The following is an 18,084-nucleotide window of genomic DNA, read 5'->3' as shown; positions in this document are numbered from 1 at the left end:
ATTATAACATCGGCAGAGAGATGAAATATTGGTATGTGAGGGAGAGGAACTTCTAAACAGGATGAATTTAGCAGAATATATTTTAAATCACGCAACACCTCTCCCCCCCATCCCCACTGGCAGCTGTTCTGCTCCATGTGGTGTTAACCTACGGTGGTCCGAGTCTCTCGGGCAGCCGTAAGGACAGCCCTAATCATTCTCAGCAGACGACTCAGTCCTGGGTTCATTACCGACAGCCTGGCAGGTCTGCGGGCACTCCGTAGTCCTTGCATGGAAACATGCAATCCCGTGTTCAGTAACATCATCCCAGGCATTAGGCAGACGGGGGCCACCACCCGTTGTCCATCGGCACCAGAAGCACGCACGCGTCTATGATCGCGATCCAGCTCTGCAGTCCTCGGCCACACGGCAGAGCGGAACAGCTCTAATTCACAGAAAGGACAGGAAACTTCGAAGACGAAACAGCCACACACTGTCCAAGCACATTTCGTCCCAGGTGCAATTAAACAGCTTGGACAAGACTCAGTGGACTCAGCATTAAATATTTACTAAATCTTTCAGTAGCGTTTTGACCATTTGAATGACCATCTTTCTTGTCTGACTGCACTGTGTAAAAACTACATTAGGTAAAAGCGTAAGCTGGCAAGTTAGCTGGTTTCCAGAGAGCTAAACCCAGGGCAGGTACTGCTGTGCAGCAGCAGCCGTGTACAACAGCAACAGACAGAGCTCGCTAGTGCTACCCACACGGCACGGGAAAGGATTAAGAGCACAGACTGCAAAGCAGCCGAAGAGCCCACACCCATCTCTTAAGAGGTTTCAATTCTCTGCCTCCTGTAACTTTTAGTCAGAGAAAACTAAAGTTATATTGCTAGAAGTAAGAGACAAGCTGTCACTTTGTTAAATGATTTCTTACTAAACCTGACTGCAAGCATTAAGCATTAACATAATTTATTAGAACTATTAGAATGCATCCTTGTTGTCTTCTAATTAAATTATTCCTTGTACTGGTAATTGCATTAGACAAGAATAATAGTTTCAGATTTCTAAAATCATCTGTAGCGTACGTGAGGACAGAATGATCAATAATGCTAATCTACTGGAACACAAATCCCCAGAAAGAGATATTTTATCATGAGTGATCCTTTAAATAATCAGCGTTATTTCTCAAAGTCCGTGTTAATCTCACTCGCACTCCAAAAAAGCATAAACAAAGGGCTGCACACTGAAATAATCAAAATCACGGAGTGATAACTGTATGGTGGAGGTCTTCTAGYGGAAGGTCACATTACCATCTTTTCCCACTGACCACAAACCCAGAAATAAGAGCTGACATCACATTATCTCTGCACAGACGGACGGAATAAGAAGCAATGGTGCAGAACATTTCCCCCTTATACTTCCAACAGCAAAAATGTTTTAAAGTACCTGATGATTTTTAACATCTAAAAAAGTTAAAGCGTCTTTTAAAGCATTTTTTTCAGCTGGGAATGCCATCAACTGTAACAGAAGACTATCCATCCAAACAGTCTCTTCTTCAGCATCCCCAAACGCCTTTGAACTTTGTCAGCAGCCTGCACTATGTCAAAGTTGCCCTGAACTTTAAAAATCAGTAAAAATTTTACATCTTGGAAGAGAAAGGCAGGAAGGAAAATGGGGAAGGACACAGAAAAAGAATGAAAACCAGCAAAATATGGGAATAAAAAGTGAGTAAAAGATCCAACAGATAGATTTCTCCACACTAATGGAAGTAACCCTACATTTGAAGGACCTTTCAGTGAAAAAAAAGGCAGAGCAGTGCCAGCTTGGTCCTTCCTTTCCCTACAAACATGCACACAAATTGTAATGTCAGGCTTGGTTGGTTAATTTAATAGCAAACACTGGGAAGCAGGTTGAGCRCCCAGAGTTGTACCTGAGAAGCAGGTGAGACATGAGAGATTTTAGTTGCTATATTCCATCCTTTGAACCATCCATTCCACTCCAAAAGACTTTGTTAGATTAAAAACATCAAACCTCTAATGGTTTGCCACTAAAAATGTCCTATTTATTTTTCTGGAATTCTGCAAAATTCTTGGGGAGGTTTTTATTAGATTACAACCCCACTTTCATATTTCACCCACTTCACTATTAGCTGTGGGTGAGAGGAAGGGAAAGGCAACATAGTTTAGTTTGTAGCATCTCCACCTCAAGTCTCCAAAAAAAAAAATCAGTGAAACTTGGAGCCTATAAAAAGCCATCAGCTCAGTAAATACAGTAATAGCTGGTGAGAAGACACCTACGAGTAGAAGCAGGATCTAATGAGGGCACAATGATCTTCTAATAAAATTCAGGGAAATATATATATATATATATATATATGGATGAAATAGATGGATCAGGGAAAGAACACACTATGAAAATGTATTCAGTAGGCAAAAAGCTAAAAAAACAAACAGGAATAGCAGAATTAAAACTGGAATTAAGTGAAGAGGAAAAAGCTTACTGACTTTAGGTAAGTCACAAGTTCAAAACTAAAAATAAAACTACAGAAGAGACTGGAGAAAAAACAAACAAATAAGAGGAATTACTAAACATCTCAGTGACTATCAACAGGTGCTTATTTCATTAAACTTCTGTATAGGATCCCAGTATTGACAGTAGGGATAGGACAATACAACAGAAAAATCTGAGTCCTCTCTTGAAACTACTACTTCATCCAAATAAAGATAAAGTCTGTGGATCATTTTTTCTACTAGACAGCATATTCAGCTAGTTGCTAGTTTCTGAAATTACCCATTCTAGGGAGGGCTTTTTGTCAGAGAAGGATTTTTGAGAACTTTGKCTTTATTTCCTCTAAGCATAGTGTTTTGTAACTTGACTAACGGGAATTATTTTACACCGATTGACATGTTCCCCAGCAGAATCTGGAGTCAATATACTTAATTCGTGTTCTTTGTTCTTACGCTATCTGTTCTAGGATCTTTTCTAGAGTTTTGCAAGTCCCAGACCTGTCACCATAGAGTTGTCCTTTCACAGTTAAGATAATGAAGAGGTCCAATACTAAGAGCACTTTGAATAACTCAAAGCATATTTAGCCCTTGCCTAACCTAAGGCAAAAGCTCTGTGAACCATAGCATATACTCCCTGCTTGGCTCTCCCTTCTGAAAGATCGTATCTCAGGCTACTAAACTCAAATAAAAAATTTTTCAGACTAACAAATTTGAAAGCCAAATAATTTTCACACCATAATTTCTACGCAAATGAAATTTATGTTTTTACCCAGAAAAGTATCGGAGACCTGCCTTGAAACAGGAAAACAGGGCCCAGATGGGACAGACTTCATGTCCTGCTACATGTAAAGTCTGGACCAAAGCTTTAATCTTCTGTGCTTTCCCAACAAAAAAAACAAGGCTTGACTCGAAAAGCTAAAAGAAGGATCTACAGCTTATCTGGGGTGAGTCTGAGTTAATTTGAAAGCTTCACCTGGCACTTAGATGGTCACTTTTGTCCTTCACACAGAAATGAGAAATCACACGTGCAGGTGATTAACACAGCACAAAACTAACGCTTCCCTTTATCAGGATACAAGGCTGTCAAGTGTGGATAACGGACCTTCTAGTGCAGAGGGAGGGCATAAAATATCATATGCCTATGTGAACACACACTCATACACACATTGCCTTCCCCACTCTGGGGTTGATCCACACAACCTGTAGGCCCAGAGTTTAAAATCCTCTTCCCCTCTCCTGCCAGGGCCACAGAGGATATATGACCTAATTACTGAAGAATATTACCCTGTTTGACAAATAACATGTGCGGCTTCATCAGGAAAGTAGGAAGGCAAGATTTCTCCTTAAGCGTTGAGAGCTGAGATTACTGTTTTTAGTAACTAAGGAAAGTTCAGATCAGGCAATAGTTCCTAAAACAGTGTGTTACCTTAAAAGTTAAATTACCCTTTTATATTTTCAAAAATAAACGCCCTCAGCAGCTCTCACTAACATTTCAGCAAAAGAGACCCAAACAGAACCACGCAGTAGTATTTCTATGCCTGTTCTGGAACAACTGCAGCTGTTGAATTCAAGTAGAAAACTCACTCTTACATTCTTTGCTTTCAAGGACACCTAAGATGAGCAGAGACCTGACTTATCTGTTGATAGCTCAGCCAGCTTCCCTAAACAGACTGCATATACTTTTCTGAGCTTTGTAAAAGTCTAGATATTTTGCAATGAAGTAAAAAGACAACAATCTCGAATTTCTTTTCCATCAGACACTTCCACACAGCAGTGCAACTGTGCAGCAATAGGCAAATAGGAGGTGATAGAGATTGCACAGTATCTTCAGTAAAGAAGATGCTGAGAATAAGTACTGATGTTATGAGATTCTTCCCAAGCCCAAAGTACTTTTACCTTGTTGAGAGCTTTGGGKTTTTTTTTGTTTTTTTGTTTGATTTTGATGGGGGGGGGTGTTAGAAGGGGAGATATACGCCATTTAGAACGCAGCAAAAAGTCACATGRCTAATTGCATCCTATGCATTTAACAAACGTGGAATGAAATACATGAATAGCTGCAACAAGTTACTTGCTATTTAGTATTAGCTTTAGGTCTATTTTCTAATAGACTATTCCCAGCCTACTAAAAGGAAGACAGCCTACAGTGAGCCAGCATGGTTGATTGCTGATAGAGAGTTCACTTTTTATGAATCCAATGGATTTAGAACTGAAGTGAACAACATGATTCTAACCAGGAATTTACATCTTAAAAAATTTTTTTACAATGGTTCACTGAACTGTAGGTAATATCTAACCCTTGTACTAGTCCAGTGGCAGCACAAGAATAAAAACCACAAGCAACATGAAAGAATAAAAGGTAAAGAATTATACAAACACATGAGAGCATAAAGACACAAACATATACAAAGGAAGGAAAGATAAATATGTGAAGCCAAAGCACTTAATATGTTATACAAAGATGACAACATTGCTGCAGGAGCAAAGTAGCACCCCAGTACTCTTGAGGCACAGCATCAAAAGAAAATGAAAACAAGACACTGTCTCTGTTGATATCAGTTTGGACAGAAGTAAGAAAGTGTCTTTATGCTCAAGAGGGAAAACAAAATCCAACTTTCTGGCTGACATCTGTTTTCTCTGCCCCAACACTTCATTCCCCTTCTCCCTCAAGCTAAGAGCTATCAATACCAAATCTAAAGACTTTGCAATATATACATCTTTATTTCTAGGCTTAAAAGCAGTGAAAATGCTTGGCATTTTGACTCATTCATCACTTCTAGACCAATCCTCCAAAATCTTTGACATTTCAGCTACCGCCGTCCTCAGCAGTAGGCCACTAAGTTCCCAGTCATGAGCCAYGTGTTACCTTTACACAGTCCCTATGAGCTAACCAAAAAGCACAGGCATTTCCAATTTGAGGACAAGCTGCAGTAAAATGAAATTCACTTGACAAAGGCAACATTTGTTTCAGAGTCATTACTCAGGGAGTTTAGAGGTTCTTGTCACATCAGGTATTTCCCACTGTTTTCACGCAAAGCTTCCTACTGAAAACTCAGCCAGAAAAGTACAAGGGTGCAGCAGGAAGACAGTGAAGAGGCATGAAAAGAATTTGTTGCACAAATTTTAAAGAYTGGCTTTAAACACCATAAGTTTACAAAGTCAGTATATTCCTATAAGCCTGTTTGCCAACTAAGCACAGATACAGGTACACTACCATTCGGTTTGTTCATACATTATTTATCAATAGCTTTAAAAACCTCTTGCAATAAAAGCCACAACCAATAATCTCAACGAGGCAGCTGTCATCAGTAGTCAGCATGAAGTCTGATAAAACAGGCAGTAGCATCGAATCTTAACATTCTTCTACCACCTTCCACAATTATCTTAAATAGAAACAATAGCCTCCCCAGTGACTGCTCCTCAACGATTTTAATTCTTTTGTGTAGTGCCAAAAACACCCCCAAAAAACCCAAGACATACTTTTTCAAAAAGAAAAAAGAAAAACCCAACAAAAAACTTCACGCTTTTAAGAGCATCCCTGGAGAGGTTTGTTTCCTGAACTGCCCCCTTTTATAGAAGAAAGTTCAAAATTATACTACAGATAATGGTGAGATTTGAAGTCACCTAGAAATAACTTAATTGTTAAAAATAGAAACTATGTTTTGTTAACACTTCACACGCAGTCCGTTTCCGGACCTTATCCGGCAAGCACAGTTTTATCATCTAGTCATTGGACTGAGGTTCATGTTGCCCAAGGTCTGTACTCGGCCCTGTCACAGACTTCAAGGCTAGTTTTTTCACACATCACTTAATCTTTCTGGGGCTCTTAGGAGGGCCAATTCATTGAAGTCTGTGGAGCATTCAAATGCGAAGAGCAGCAAAGAAGAAAAAAGGACAAGTCTTGGGATGTTCCCACTTCACTGCTATCTGGAAACATTGTGGCAGCTTGCAAACTTGGAGCATTACTGTAGTCTAAGTAACCAATTAATATTTTTCAGAGTGATATAGCATACAAAGCAAAACATGCATTCACATGCATGCCCATAAGCTTAGAGAAAAAGGCAAAGACTTTTGAATGCAAGCTTGAGAACTTTTCATGACTTCGGACATGAGAAAACTACAACCAAAAGCCCCTGTACTAATGCAACAAACATATTAAAAAGAAATATGTATCATGTTCAGCTATTTGTAATATCAAAGATAAGCAAAAACCCATACAAACACTTTAATTTTGCAACTATTGAAATGGCAATTGATTCATTCAAATGCATCAACAGCTTACCGACTTCAGTGCTTTACTAGAGTAATCTAAAATAAAGTTTTATAGAAAAAAGTGATCCTGCAATTATGTGGATTATATGCAAGAAATTTGCAGGTGTTTTGGTGTGTAGGTTATGAACAAAATAGAAGCGCAAATCTAAACCAAATCAAACTTCTGCATAGATGCTTAACCTGGTCATCGTTGAGAGTCGGTGTTGTATGAATTGTAGACTTCCTGTACCTGTAAAAGTATATCAAGTGAACAAGCATCAACACTAAAAATAATCTCATATTATGGCTGTTTTATCATACACTGGGGAAAAAAAAGTATCCATAGCAAGAAGGTGTTACGGAACCCCTCTTTATCCAGGAGTGCTATAGTTTACCACTGGTGGTCACATCCATCCTCTGCATGAGCCAGAGGTTCCCAGCTCATCTCCCAAACCACGAAAGGACTCTGTGCCTCTGACAGTAATTCCTTGCACCCTTTCCCCACGTCACCTAAAGCTGCCGCTCTTCCTTTCCGCAGGCACCGGCGGTGCCAGTGCTGCGACCACTCTTACGTGCTGCACTGCCTTCAGCCAGAGGCTCGATGGCATTTCCGCACCACAGATCCTCCAGCAAGCCCACTTCCAAAGCAGCGGGTGGACACATCTCCTTAGCCCTGCACAGAGGCAGCACAGATCTGGCCACGTTTATATGTTAGGTCTCCACTTTGGGTCTCACTTGTAATGCACTTGTGCCTTCTTAGCACGGCACATCTCACCTGCTGAGAAACAAGAGATTGCCTCTACATTGCAAACAAACAAATAACAAAACAAAACAAGTCAATCCATGACTAAAACTACCAAAATATTTCAGAAGTCTGTGTTGCCACTGAGCAAAAGAAAGTGAGAACACTGAAAGCTTGTTTTGTTATTAAAGCAGACATCCTGTAAAGGACTGAGTTCCTTTACCAATAGCACAGTGCATAAACAGAGTCATTTCAAAACAAAGAGAAACCGGGCTGCTGGCAAAAAACATGGTAAGACACATTAAACATGGCCTGTATTAATTAAAATACAGAAGAAAAAAAATTGTAATTTACTCAAGACTCCTAGCTAGTTTTAGATGTAAATGACATCCTGTGGGTAGCAAGCCAGCATGATCTGGTATTATGCATTTCCAAAGTATTTAATGAGTCTTTTTATTACTGTTATTTGTAGTTTGAAAAATAATTTACAAAGAAAGAAGTGTTTGAAGGAATGATATTTAGCCAAAACAAGCTTAAAGCCTGGCAATAACTCTGAACTCCTTGCACATCTATTATACCTGGCAACCCAAAGATGAGCAAAGCAGAGACCATACGATAAGCAAAGACAGGATGGGAGAAGATGCCCATCTCCAGGGGGGACTGGATTAAACTAGTTCACATCATTATTCCTAGAAATTGCAAAGTGCTGCAGGTTAAATTAACAGTTGCTTTGTAGTAACTGGCTTCTAAGCAAGACACTACAGGCAATTTGAATCTCCTAACTTAATGTAGAAGTTTTATAATTATTACAAATAGCAGCAGCCCTACTAAAGCACTACCTTACACTTGCACTAAAGATACTTTGAACAATGTTCTTAGTGTAAAGAGGAAATGAAGATCCTATGGTTCAAGTAAGCTAACTAATGAACAAGGAAACTAGGTAATCAAGAAACAGTAGCCACTTGAAGTTCTCTACCAGAACTGGCTTTTGAAAGCCAACAGGAGGTCAGGAAGTCGACTCAGAACCCATCCAGAAGCAGGTCTGAAGGGTCTTACCTAGGGAGGAGCTCCAAWCCATCCCACAGCTGAAGGAAAAACAAAAAACCCAAATCACTCCTAGAAAGGGTTGAAGCTCTTTATCAGACAACTGTAGAAGGAAAAAAGCATACAACTGCAATCTCATGATTTTGCTCTAAAGTCACAAGATACAAAAAACATACATGTAAAAAAAAAGTTCTGCTTGCTCAACATGCCTATATATCTGCTACAGGAATAAAACAGCAGGTAAAAGAGCTTTCAACTCTTTTGCTAGATGCTTCTAATTCTTCACAGTGTGATTCTCCATTAATCTTCACCTACATCCTATCCATCAGCAACAGKAAACAAAGATTTCAGAAATTTGATAAAATCTTTGCAATGTTTTCATGCCATGCAGCAAAGATGTCTACATACTTAAACCAAAGCCCATTTAGCTTCACTGAGAAAGAAAAATAATCTGAATTTGTGCCACACTTTTGGTGGTATGGTTGGAAGAAGGCCAATTTTTGCCTTGATTAGTCTATTGACCTCTAATAAGTTACTTGCATTTTACACCAAGATATGCAAAAATGAGGATTAGAAACTGAAAAGGAACAATACATGAAAAGTCTTTAGAAGAGACACATTGGTGTTTTAGAATGGTTCATATATAGATTCAGAGCAAGGTCTTCAGAAGCCTGTAAGCGTCAGTTCCCCCACAACACTAGGACAGCAGAAACATTATATGGTAGACAAGGTATTAAATGTCTACATTGTATATCTGAATTTCTTCATTCTAAAGAGCAGTATGTTCAAGTAATTTGAAAGTGGATGCTTAATAATTCTCCATAGTCACCCCACTTGCCTTGCTATAATTCCTAATACAGGCATGAAAACCTTCAAAGACAGCCAGCTTCCAGAATTTCTTACTCAAGTTGGTTAGTGGGAAACACAAGCTACTATCAATTAAGATGAAACAAAAATGTTTTACCTATTTGGCATGGAAGTATCCACTCTCTTAAAACACTGACAAATGTTCAATGAAACATTATGCCATCCATGCCATTTACTGTAGTAGGCTGTCAAGATCTTCAGCAAACCTCATTACCTCTTCTGGCAGTTCCACTAGTGTAGTGAAGGCTTATCTGAACAGCACATAACATCTTGTTCTGCAGTACAGCTGCGTGATGCAAGCCCAACATCACAGCCTTCATTTTCCATTTCCCGGCTTTTATTAGCATCTTTCTCCATCCAAATGTTTGAGAGAATTATTACATCACGGTTTTCAAGGAGATATTTAAGCACCTATGTCACTAGGGTTTTCACAGATAATTTGACAGATCTACGACTGCTGTGCTTAATCCAGGCTGATAGTCACAGTTTAAGTGTCCTGGGAGATTGTGTGGTTGGTCTTGGTTTTTCTTGGAACACAAGAAATTGGCTTAGTGCTCTCCCAGGTCTTGAACACCCCCCCRTCAGAGACAGGACAGAATCTTGACTTCCAGAACGATGGAGCAAGGGCAAACTTATCCCAACATCTTTTCACGTAGCTTCCCATAAATGCTGATAACTTTTCACACAGTCCACAACCTACATTAGGCATAAATATATTAATACACCAGTAAGACACAGTCTTGGCAGAGGCAGAGCCAGGCTGAGTAAGAGCAATGAAATAACTGGCATTTCACACAGCTAGAATAATTTCACAAATCCTTCCAAAACCGTTTTTCCACCTTTTCAGAAACCACTCTGCATAGAAGGAAAAAGCTTTTAGATACCTTCTCAAAATTAACCAAGCTGGGCCAATACCTGGTATTCCTACATATTTATTAGCTTTGAGGGCCAAATTCAGTTCTCAGTTACCCCCTTTTACCTTTTTTTATTTGTTTAAGCCAGGATACGAGCATTACTAGGCTCAGAAACCTAGCTTAAGAAAGAACACAGTGATTGATTTTGGTCTCAATTTCAGCCCGAATTCAAAGTTGATGTCCAGACAAATCATACGATCTATACGTACATAAGACAAGGTCTGCACTGGCCCAACTACCTCAGTCAGGTGAGAAATAGGGTGCAGCCACTGGTTCAAGCTTATCAGAGTTCTGAGTACAGAGGCAATTGGAAGAGGAAAATTGGCTTTCTATAAACAGCACACTTTGCAAATAGCAGCTGGAACAAACAGCTGTAGCAACAGTGCAGTTTTAGTTGCATTCTTCTCAAGAGTACCACTACAGCAAACTTTCCCTTGTGCAGACCTGCCAATAGGCCGGTAAACACTTTAAAAGTTTTCTAACTTGAACTGTGTTAACTAGTGATGTGGTATTTTTGTTAGCTTGATACTATCAATAAAAGCCATAGAATAGGTGGAGGCTTTTTGCCAATATAAATTCACGCTACCATCACAGCAACTCCCAAGGAGGAACAGCTACACCAGTGTGAGAAGTTTCAGTGGTGTAGCCGCATTCAGAAGCAGCAAAGAAAGCACTTTGCTAATATAAATGTGCTATCATAAGAAAAACAGCAGAAAAGTAAAAATCCGCATTTCAGTTCTCATTTATGCACTGGAAGTAATTTACAAGATACTTCAAGTTTCAAGAAAGTTGTCTATTAGTAACAAAAAAACCACCACTTTGTTTCCATTATATCATATGTCAGGTGTCTTTCAGAAATAAATCTCAGCGTTGTCAATATCTATTTTATTGTTCAGTGAGTTTTCATTACATTTGCCACTGTGTCTACACGCTGTTATTTCCCTGGTATACTTGTCAGTTTTCATACTTTTCTCATCTTCTAGAGGTGATACATATTTAAATTCACAAACAGAAGAATCCCATAGGTGTCCAACTCCCCTAGGGAGCCTTTTCACCAACAATTAGCATTTCCCTTATTCAAGGATAAATGAATTCCTTTTGAATCAAATTATGGCACATTAGATTTACTATTTAATTTCTTTGGAAAAGGACCTATAGTAGTTTGTTTTGTTTGGGTTTTTTGTTTGTTTTTTTAAGATGATAAAAGTTCTTAGCCCAAGGCCTGGCAATGGAAATCAGCCAAACTCTTTATGGGGAATCACTTTCACGCCTTCACCCAAAGCATTGAAATCGATTTACCAAATAGGATTTTAACATATTTGTAGCCATAGGCAGAGTCTAAAAGTTATTTCCATCCATTAAAAAAAAACAAACCTCCAAGCCAGTAATCTTATGAGATACATAAAACCGTAGCATTAAAATTCAAAGGTGCATCTCTCTCAGGTCTTTTGAATACTGCTGATTTCTTGGCTTTGGATAGCTTTTGCTCCTGCACACATTTCAAATTGTTACAGATGGCAGAAATGGTTTGAGTTTCTTTAAAAGTTATTCTGCTTTTTAAAACCCTACAGTGACCTTGTTCAAGCTGATGCTAAAAATTTAGAATTGAAAACCAGTGCCAGTTCTAAAAACATGATACCAATGCTTCATATTTCTCCTTCAGTCTAGAAGAAACTTGCTTTGAGAGATAAAGTAGCAGTGGCCTAGATCCATCTCTTATAAATGGGAATGATATCTTTACCATTTGAAACACTGGAAATAAGGGTTTCTTAGAAACATTAGCCTAAAAGCATTCTCCATGTTCCTTTAGAAAGCCAAGGAGACCATCTCAAAAAGCAAGCTTCAAAGAGCTTCTGCTCATTCTCTTGTAGAATACAGTAAAACAGCATAAAATTATTCAACAGATGAGTGTATTTTCCAATATGATTCAACATGCTACCTGTCTCACAAAAGCCTTCTGAGAACCATATTAGAATAATTTGTTGATAAAAATAATAAACTTAATACTTCAAAAGGACTAAAGGCAGCATTTAGCCACTCTTTTTTCATGCCCCAAATGTTGAAGTTCATCAGACCCTTATGATGGGCTTCTGAGGGGAGCCTAATTTGTATTTTATAATTTCTTTAAATAATATAACTAAAACTAGTRTCAGAAGTACTGACTTATTTATCTTCAAAACACAACGGGTCTATCACTACTGTCAGCGACATTCCAGATTCCCTTGTTAAAATAACAGCAAACAAAAGAGACTCTCCCGAGACACTGTCTGACTTGGAGGTGTTCAGAGGAACGACTCATGAAAGCTTTAAGGGGCCACTACGAAAGCCAAGAATAAGTCTTTTCTGCATGTTTTTGAAGAATATCTCAGATTAATATTTGTGAGTGATCAGGTTTCAGTAGGTTGTTTGCATTTTTATGTAAAAGCTTGCTAAGGGTTGTCTCGTGCAGCAAACATTTGCTGTTTACAAACTAGATGCTTATAAGATTCTGCCCATGATTACAGGAGATCATATTTACTCACATCCTCTGTTCCTAATCTCCAGAAAGCACATTTTTGTTCCTGTTGAGAAAAGTAGTATCTACCCCCATCTTTGTAATTCTACACAAAACAAGCCAAATAAAAAGATAAAGAAATGAGTGACAAAGAGMAACAAAATTGTTGCCCCCCAAAAGTGCCTTATTGAAGGAGAAAAGGCATAAACATCTCTGGCTGCCCTGCATGGAGCATGGGAAGTCACATGAGAACACAACCAACTTGGAAGTTTAAGCTCTTGTGTCCTGTCAGAAACATGGCTGCTACATAAAAGCAGAAGTTACTGTCCGGAGGGGAAGCCTCCATTTTCTTTGCCGGCTTTGTTTTCCTTTGCACTTCCCTCCTGGAGCAACACCTTCCTTCTAGCGAGGTGTCAGAGTGTCAAGGGGCTTCAGTGTGTTGAGAACAAGCATACGACAAAACACAGTTTATATCCCGGCTGCCCAAGCTGATAGATGGCACATGCACATTGGTTCTACCAGTTAATTCTAAACAATCTGCCCACATATTGTAGACTTCTACTTAAAGGCTAATAAACCCTTGACACCAATTAAAAACATCTATTCTATTAGAACTGACTAATATCAGACTCTTTGTTCCCACTTCTAATCAAAAAAGATACAAAAAAATCACAGAAATCACATTTCCACAGTAAGTCAAGATTGCTTCCGGTTTAAGCAGTACACCATTCAAAATACTCCATACTGAACTGAAATATCACAGGAGGAAGGCAGGGAAAATAGGGATATACTCTTGAGGATATGTACCAAAGACCGCAGGATCAGGTACAGTCAAAGCAAAAGTTGATACCAGTAGTGGTTTGAGTAAGAGCCAACTGGATTTAATGAAAAGACAGATCTAGTTCTGAATGGCTATGTCAGATATTGAGAAACTCATTTTAAATCATTTCAAGTACAACGGCAAGTTGAGGCAGAGATAAGAACAAGAGCATTGCCTTGTGCTCCTTCCTGAGCCAGGTTAGCTTGAAAAATTACATTTAAAAAAGAAAAACTATGTGAACTGCAATGCTCACTAAGTGCTCCAGAAAGCAAGTCCGAGCAGCAAATCCGAGGACACTAACCACCAGCAGGGGAACAGAGACGAGCAGCCTCTCCTGCCAGCACAGCTAGGTCCAGGAAAGGGGGCCAGTCCACAGCCCCACAGCATCTAAACTTCACCGAAACATTTGGGTGCAAGCCAGGGCCACGATAGGCTTCAGGTTAGAGACTTTTGAAGCTCTCCCTTTCTCCCCTCAAACCATCCATTAAARCCTATCGCACCGTTTTTTGAACGTGACAGAGTGCAATTCTGTACAGGAGTATTGGGGCAGGACATACAGGGTTTAGCATATTCTTCTCAATAGTCTCTCTCTCTCCAATCTCTCTTTCAAGTAACAAACTCTGCCATTTCTTTTAGTTGCTGTATCAACAGGTAATAGAGATAAAACTTCTGCTGCCTTGGGGTAGGAAGCTGAAGGAGAGAATGGTCAGCTATGGGGTTTAATTGGAAACCATTCCCTTCCCACTGTTTTTAAGTTGTATTACATCACAGGTGCAATTAATGATACTATTGCTTTTGTTGGTTTTTTTTGCAGAAAAAAGATAAATTTATAATAGTGTATGATATTGAATGTATACAGCTAGAAAGTCAGACCACAAAGTTCAGCTCAGAATAAACAAAGGACAAGGTTCCTTTGACAATATTGCACAGATATAAACAGCTCAGAAGTGCAGCACATAGCAGGTGCGTGTTTACTTTAGTAGAAAAGAAACTGGATGCATATTTGTTTTACATTATTTGCAAGCACCTGCTGTGCTTTGCTCTGCAACAGCACTACTTCTGTTAGATGTCATCGTAAATTAATTTTAGCAGATTTTTTTCAAGTTAGCAAATGAAGTGAGAATTAATTTATAGCAATGGTTTCTGGTTTTGCAATAGTTTTCCTCCACTGTTTCTCTAATTGATAGCCAAGTCTGCAAATGTTATAGGAAAACTCCCTGCAGTCTATTAGTATTAGATCTGCTAACATTGTTATCTCAGTGAAAGTAGGCAAAATTCAAAAGCAAAATTCATAATTCAGTTACCAAACAAGGTTGTACCCAATATGTTTGCTGCTATTTGGCTCAGGTTGTGTAACTGAGGGGAACAGATTTGTTTCTGCAAAAGAGCAACAAAAATATAGCTATTAATTCAATTCTTTCATGCAGTTATGGTATGACAATAAGCAACTCTACAACTTCTGTCTACAGAAGCAAATGTATTTGGTGAATTTTAGACCAACAGTGGCTGCTACTGAACACTGAGCTGTTTTGAGCTAAGCAGAGTATTTTTTGTTTTTTTGTTCTAAGGACAAAAATAAAACATTTGTGTCACAACTTAATGTTTTTATATTGACTTACAGTCTCCACAGAGCTTTTAAAGCCTGTATTGTTTGACTACACTTGACCACATGTGAAGGCCCACATTCCCAGAGCTACAGGCAAAACCAGAAACTGGTAGGCTGTGTCCATCTTAAGGTTGCAATGACAGCTAAATATGTCTAAGCAGCCTACAAAGCACATGAAAGTAAAATTCATGTCTAGTAGGAGGTCACAGTAAATTATTTTTTTGTCTGAAACAAAGACTAGAAAGCTTTCTCTGAAAAACCTGTCTTAGAATCAAGGCAGTAAATGCTTGCTTTCCATGTGTTCTCTATTCTTTATTATCACAATGATTTTTAATGTTAGTACCTATATAGATATTAATAGATTATATATAAAATATATAAAAAAGACAAGGCAAGTAAAGAAATCACCTCAAGAAAGAGAAGGGCAGAGAAAAGGCACTTCCAAGAAAGTTCTCCTGTGAATTTATTTACCTAATATTTGCCAAAGTGACAGGCCTTTAAAGGTTARCATATTTCAACCTCCATATTTCCTTGGTCTCTGTTAGAAAATACAATATATACTAATCACCCTTTTTCTGCCACAAGTTTAAGAACAACAGTAAGAAAATTCAGGGATACCATATTAAAAACAAGTTGTCAAATGCAGCACAAMGCCAGGACATGTGACTTATCATTAAAGTTTACTCTAAGTATGCGGCTTATTTTAAGATCGAATCAACTATTAAGACCAAACACAGCTGTCCAACTTAGGAAAGATAGTTTTATACAATTGAGATGTCAACACATACTGGCAGAACATTACATGTTTTAGCAACCTATTGTAACTTCAAAGTTGGCGCTGCTTTGAGCGGGCAGGTTGGGACAGATGACCTCCAGAGGTCCCTTCCAGTCTAAGTTACTCTATTAAATCTATGATTGCTAAGAGACAGAATAATTACATATTTCARTGTTCCAATACATTCTCGTAGCAAAACCTATGACTTGCTTTCAACTTTCCTAGTCATCAGTAGAAACAGTTTTCACCTCCTTTCTATTGCTTGCCTAGAAGGTGTTATTTGAGAGGTGCAAAGAAGCTTCTGATCTAATGACAGAAGGCATTGAAAAAGATAACATTGTTTCACATCCACTCTGTTTCCTTAGTGATTGAGCACATGAATCAAAACAGAATAAATGTGATTCTTCCTATRTGGCAGGAAGAGGCAGAGCAGGCAGCCCGTGAATTCAGACAGCTAGTACAGATCTGGTCTTCTGATCAGTCAACAACAGTCTCTACAGAGACTGGTTAGCAGTTCAGATTAAATATTTAAAGGTGTTACACATACTAGGGCAAGCAAGAGTACATACTTCAATCTCACAGCCTCCTCTCATATCCAAAGGAGTCTGAGCCTTAAGTAAGGACATGCAAACATTAGAGCACCACATAGCATGCACATCATTGAAGGTAAGTTTGTTCATCTACCAACATGTCCTCATCCAGCCTGGTGCTACCTTGGACCTGTCCAGGCCCTGGCCACCAGGCTGGGGAGTTCACACACAGGGACAGCAAATGAACAACCCCAACATAGTCCTAGGGCTCATGTCCTGGCCTGTCTTGGATCTACCAGCAGAGATACACAGCCACAGAAAACCACCCATGCAGAGGCAGCAGCAATGGTGGCATAGGGGCAGTACCTCTACAGCTTGACTCCTCTCAAAAGCACAGTCATGAAAGCACAGTCATTTCTCTTAAAGAGAAATCCTTGCTTCTGCCCATTTCTGGCCCAACTCCTCCACCTTAGTGCATCAACTTTAAATTTAAAGAATGTTACACCAATGCATGGCACATTAGCACTTTTGATCACTTAGTGCTCTTAGCAGTCTAGAAAAGAATTAGCATTATTATCAGCTAGTTAAAGACTGTTTTATCAATGTTGCAACAAAATTTAAGTGCAGACCCTATAGAGGGGCTGGTTTTAAAATATACAGAGGTGGAGATCTTTATAGAAAGTGCAAGTATAAACAGAGTAGAAAGTTTTTCTGAAATATTTAGTCTGCTACACTGAAGATTTACGTAACCTAATACACTTGCTGTTTATTGCTGACCATGTATTTTTCGGAGGCCTTCATATTTCCCAAGGTAGCAGCTGTCCTTCAGTGCTTCAGATGATTACACAGCAATTTTTTGAAAGGACATGTACAATTCTATAACAAAGCAGCTTGTGCAATGCACTAGTATGCTTCTTCCCTACTAACTACAGCCCAGAAAATCCTGATGATAAACTTATGCTCAGGGTTTAATTTTTTTTTTTTTTTAAATCATAGTGCAGTTATCAGGAAGCTGTAAGAGGAAGGCCTGCCTTGACTGCAGCCACATGATACCAAAACTCCCACGTGTCAGCACAAGTAACCATGCTGCCACATAAACTGGATTGAAAACTTATTTTTAAGGGTTAATTTTCTGCTGATGAGGAACATGATTGAGCTCACCACATATGGTTTTAAGCTCCCTGGCATCAATAGAAGAGAGAAGGCAGGAATGCCAAAGACTAAGGCAAGATAATTCTTTTCAGCATCAACATGGTCTTAGGTTGGCTTCAGTGAACTTGCTTTTAGGAGTTGCCAGACAGCCGAGCAGACCTAGCAACTGGCTGTCACTGAGCAGGGCACTAGTGCTTCCCCCCCCAGCCCCTTAAAAACTCCTCTGATGGGAACCGAATCTCTATCTTTTGGAAAAGCAGGCTTGAATATGATTAGAATATATCCTATCAAACAAAAGTGAGAAGAACCCAAGATGTGAGGTCCTTTGGCTTTGGATATGGGGTGGGGTTAGGGGAAAATCATGAGATATGAGTACTTATAGCAGCGTTCATTCCACAAAATATAA

The 18,084-nt window shown here is 39.0% G+C and overlaps 1 protein-coding gene across 7 annotated transcripts in view; it reads right to left on the bottom strand.

Annotated features, from left to right (window-relative positions):
• The window catches only part of FHIT (fragile histidine triad), a 624,940-nt gene that overhangs the window by 502,424 nt on the left and 104,432 nt on the right, over positions 1–18,084 (bottom strand). The window lies entirely within an intron of this gene.

This window comes from Apteryx rowi, unplaced genomic scaffold (genome assembly GCF_003343035.1).
Source record: "Apteryx rowi isolate R43461 unplaced genomic scaffold, aptRow1 scaffold_75, whole genome shotgun sequence".
Lineage (NCBI taxonomy): Eukaryota > Metazoa > Chordata > Aves > Apterygiformes > Apterygidae > Apteryx > Apteryx rowi.
The sequence above is the reverse complement of the archived record's forward strand: the minus strand, read 5'-3'. Positions and strand labels throughout refer to the sequence as shown.